We start from the raw sequence: 5,201 nt of genomic DNA on the forward strand, positions 1-5,201 counted from the left end.
ATCATGTTATCATTTCTTACAGTTGTGCCAAGAAAACTTTAATTTTCAGGTTATCCTTCCTGAAGTTACCTAATAAAGAGCACTCCAGGAGGGCGGTGCCGGGTTGGTTGGCCCTTGTGGGCCAGGGCCTTGGAGGCTGTCGCCACTGGCTCGGGAGGTCATCGGTGCCCGTGCTGGATTCTCCTGGAAACAGGGCGGACTCCCAGGGAGATGGAGACCATGCTGGGAAGCGAGTCGGCGACCGGGTGTGGTCTGGGGCAGGGTCGCCGCAGTTCCGCTCACGGCGCTCCCAGCCGTGTCCATGTCCTCCAAGGTCTTCCCCGTACCCTGCAGCCCACCGAGGGCCCTGGAGTGGAAAACAGCCCCCCGGGAGGGTGGAGCCCGCAGGGTCGGCACCATGGGCGCCCCCAGTATCTGGCTGAGAAGGTGGAGGGCAGAAGCCGGGAGCAGGCCCGGCCATGTCAGGAGCCTGAGATCCTCAGTGGCCCGGCTGTCCTGCAGCCCTTCCCCGCAGGCGGCTCTCGGATGGCCGCTTCCTCCCTCCCAGGACGCTTGGCAGCTTCGGCGGGGACTGGAGGCCGGGCATGGCTGTGCACTCGGACGGGCAGTGCAGGAGCACCTGGTCTGAGCGGGGGCATCTGAGCCCGCGGATGAGCGAGGCCAGCTCAGTCTTTTTGCCCTGTAAAGTACCGGGCTCTTGCTTCTCACGTGGTGCACAGCCCCATACCCCTCACCTACATCCCCCAACTTGGGCAGGCCCCACAGACTGCTGGCCTGCGGGCGGCTCCTCCCAAACCCAGAGACCCAGCCCTGCAGAAGCTTGTAGTGTGGCCCAGTAAACAAAGGGCGCCCCACAAATCCAGCCCACAAGTTGCCTTAGGCTGTGAACTGAAGCCTCCCCCACCCATCAAAGCACAAACCGACTCCTTTCAGGACTCTCAAAGAGACCTTTTGAACATTATTTTAAAATGTCGAAGTAACCCATGAACCCCTCTCTATTCACAAGGAAGAATGGTGCGATACACGCTCAGCCAGCACCCTACCCCTCTGCTGCGCCACCCAGCCCCTCCCGAGAAGGTTTGCTGCTCTTTGCCCAGCTCACCCCGCTGCAGGCCTTGACCTTGGGGGGCCGTCCTGCCCCCATGACGCGCCGACCCCACGTGCTGTGCCGGGTTGGCTGCCCCACGCACACAGTGCTGCGGCTAGAACAAGTCCTGGTCATAGATGCGGAGTGAAGGTGGGTGGCAGCATCCCGCGTGGACACAGACCTGGCCTCCCCTTCAGGTCCCGAAACCCCCACAGCGGGAAGAACAACCTGGAATCGGAGAGAACACCCGATGGTGGAGGGTGCCCAGGGCCGAGCCTGCAGGGCTGGGCCCTGGGGTGGAGCCATCAGGTGCCGCCTGGGGCCACATGCCACCCCCATGCCCGGATGTTTGACCCACAGTGGGAAAAGGCTTCTGCCTCTAGGTTGGATATGAATGGACCAGGTCTGGGACAGGCCCCTGGGCCTTGGCCCAGCATGGCCCGTGTCCTAGTGCGGGAGCTGAGCTGGCAGGGCCTGTACAACCCCTGACCGCAGAGCAAGGCCCATGGGCAGCCAAAGGGACAGCCAAGGCAAGCGGCTGGCAGAGGAGTGCCTGTCAGCTGCCCGACTGCAAGCCCTGGCCCAGGTGGAGGACCTGCGGCTGGTGAGCACACTGGAGATGTGCGTGGATATCATGCAGGTGAGCACGGCCTGGGCAACTTTGGGGTGCACCTGCCCAGCCAACTGAAGTTGAACAACAACCGCCTAGCTCCGTGAGAGACCTGGGCACCTTCCTGGGCCGCCTGCAGGTACTGTGGCTGGCTCCCTGTGGCCTGACTGACCTGGATGGCATCGGCTCCTTCCCGGCCCTGAAGGAGCTGTATGTCTCCTATAACGTCTCCGGACCTCAGCCCGCTCTGCCTGCTGGAGCAGCTGGAGGTGCTAGACCCAGAGGGCAACAAAGTGGAGGACCTGGGGCAAGTGCGCTACCTGCAGCTGTGCCTGAGGCTAGCCATGCTCACCTTGGAGGGCAACCTGGTATGCCTGTAGCCAAGCCCCTCCAGCAAGGCGCCCCAGGGCTACAACTACAGGGCACAGGTGAGGAAGCTCATCCCCGAGCTGCAGGTCCTGGATGAGATGCCTGCCACGCAGATGGGCCTGCCCACTGCCCGGAAGCTGGACCAGGACTGGCTCCTGGTGAAGGAGGCCATCAAAGAGGGCAGTGTCCTGGACAGCCTGCTGCCCAGGCTGGATCATCCCCAAGGAGACCCCATTCGAAGATTCGGCCCTGAACTATTCCGGCCTGAACTCCAGCCCCGGGCCACCAGGCCTTGGCCCCTCTCCCTGCTGGCCCCTGGGGGACCCCTGCCCGAAGCTCTGCTTCCCAAGGACACAGCCCCAGAGGATGACACCAGCAACCTCACCCACGGCTCCAGCCAAGTCCTCTGCGGAAACCCCACCAAGGGCCTTTGGGAGTGTTAGCACCACTGCCAGACATGGGTGTCCCCAGAGCAGCTGCCTCCACCCCAGGGCCTGACCCTATAGACAGCCGGGACCTCCTGGCATTGGCTGAACTTCGGGAGTGGAGGAAACTGCAACTGCGGCGCCTGGATTCGCAGGCAGGCAGGGGCAGCAGCTCCCTGAGGCCCACAGCGGGGCCCTGAGGAACAAGAGGACAAGGCTGAGCCCAAGACTTCCCTCAGCTCCCCAGGCTGTGTCCCAGGGCCTTCCAGGACCTTGGGCTATAACCTGCCCCCCTCTCCCCCTAAGGTCTCCATGCCATCTGATTCGAGCAGCAGTTCCTGGAATCCAAAGACCTGCAGTTCTGGGGGCGTCGGCTCGGTGCCCTGGGTCGCTTCGGGCCTGGCCTACATCAGGGGCTGGCTGCGGTAGCTGCTCTGAGGTCAGCCCTGGAGGTGGCCTCAGGCCCTAGCTCTCTAGCCAAAGGATGTCCAGGCCCAAGGGTAGCACCAGACCCACCCAGCAGCCAAACCCCCAGCCCTGTGGTGTTTGCCACACCTGAAGCCCATCTCCCCAGCCCAATCCCACCCCTAGTGTAAATCCCACCCACTGTCAGGCTGGCTGGACAGGGCCAAAGGGCCCTAGGGTGCTTAAGGCGCCTGATAGAACCCAAATCATCTTCAGGGAGGTGGTTGGGGAAAGGAGGTGGGCCTGGCACAGAGAGGCCCTTCTTGCTGGAGAGAACTGGGGAGTTGGGAACATCAGAGAGGAGGCACAGGGGAGAGTCTGGGACTGCCTGGCCCCCACTTCTGTGGGGCAAACCTTCCCAGTCCTGGAAGAAACCTGGGGGGCCCAGGCTCTCTGGCCCCTTCACTTCCCTCCAGCCACCCCTGGAGCTGTGGTCCCAGGCCAAGCGCTTGCCTTAGGCATTAAAGAGTGCAGCCAGGCCTGCCATCCCAGGCGGACTTGTAGGGACGGGGTGGGGATACCGGGAAACCAAGAGAATCCTTTTGACTCGCAAGTGTACAGAAATGCAGTTTACTTCGTAGGGGACATTGGTTCAATAAATTATGCAGCTGGCAAACAAAACAAAACAAAACAAAATAAAACAAAAAAAGCACTCCACTTTCCAAAAATAATTTGATATGGAGCACCCTTAGTTAATGTGCATTCCACTTTTAAGTTTTTATTCTATTTATAAAAATAATAAATATTCCCTGTAAATTTTTAATAAAATATAAAATTTATGAAGGGAATGAAATTCATGCTTCATTCCACCAGGTAGACATGCTATACAATTTTGCTGTGGGGGCATCTTATTTACTTTCACCCTCCCTCTCTCTCTCTTCCACCTACATTGTTTTATAAAATATTTCACTTTTTTGTACCTGCCTGAACTTTGGGCCAGCTCCATAATTTTTTTTGGTTTACAGATTTTACTTCTGTCATCTAAGATTTGGAAGCAAAGCTTCATTATTCTTTAAAGTCTAATCACATTTTCATACTGCCTACCTCCTCAAGTTATGTTACCGCTAAGCCAATGGCTTATATTTGACTTCTAATTCTCTGCCTTATAATGCTCAGCATTTAACTGGCTCTTGGAAGCACAGCAGTGAATTGGTGAGGGACAACTGATGATGACCATTCAATGGGGATACGAATAGTCTCCTCAACAAATGGACCCAGGGCAACTGTATACACATGCAAATAAATAAAGTTGGACACATAAGGTACACCGTACACAAAAGCCACTCACTCATAATGGACCCACCATGTAAATATAACAGCTAACATTATAAAACTCTCAGATGAAAACATGAGTAAACCTTCATGACCTTGGATTTGGCACTGATTTCTTAAATATTAGATCCAAAGCAAAAGCAACAAAGGAAAACAATAGATAAAAATAAATGGTCTTCATCAAAATGAACATCTTTTTGCATTAAAAGACTATCAAGAGAGAAAAAAGATATCCTCCATCCTGGGAGAGAACACTGGCGAATCATACTTCTAGTGAGAGTCTAGTCTCCAGAAGAGAAGGAAGCCCTTACAACTCCAAATAAAGGACAAAAGACCAGCATTACAGATTAGTAGATGACCTGACTGAGCAATTCCCAAAGATACACAAATGGCCAACAATCACGTGATGACATATCAGTATTCCTCAGCAAAAGCAAATCAAAACTAGAGTAATGGCTGTAACACCAACTAGGCTGTCTAAAACGTTGGAAAAGGAAAATAACAAGTATTGTGGGGAAAGCAGAGAAATCAAAAACTTTATACATTGTTGGTAGTATTTTTAAATGGTACACTGACTGCTGAAAATGGTTTGGCGGTCCTCACAAGTTTAAATATAGAATAAGTATATGAAGCTGTATTCCACTCCTAGAGATACCCCCAGATAAAAACAAGCATTACAAATACATGAACATGTATAGTATGTTCCTAGTAGCACAAGTCAAAACAGCCAAAGATAGAAGCAACCCAAATGCCACGGACTGACAAGTGCATACACATAACATGGACTGTCCATGCAATGGAATATTATGCAGCCATAAGGAGTGTTATAATAGGGATGAACTTTGAACTCACTATTCCAAGTAAAAGAAGCCAGACACCAAAGGTCACATAATGTATGATTCAATATATATGACATATTCGGAATAAGCCAATCCATAAAGACAGAAAGCTGTTTAGTGGTTGCCACGGGCTG

At 54.2% G+C, this 5,201-nt stretch overlaps 1 pseudogene; it reads left to right on the forward strand.

The window, feature by feature from the left end:
• The first annotated feature begins 1,522 nt into the window (after nt 1-1,522).
• On the forward strand, nt 1,523-3,087 carry LOC102247325 (annotated as a pseudogene).
• Nucleotides 3,088-5,201: the final 2,114 nt, after the last annotated feature.

Source organism: Myotis brandtii, unplaced genomic scaffold (genome assembly GCF_000412655.1).
Source record: "Myotis brandtii unplaced genomic scaffold, ASM41265v1 scaffold1497, whole genome shotgun sequence".
NCBI classification, from domain to species: Eukaryota; Metazoa; Chordata; class Mammalia; order Chiroptera; family Vespertilionidae; genus Myotis; species Myotis brandtii.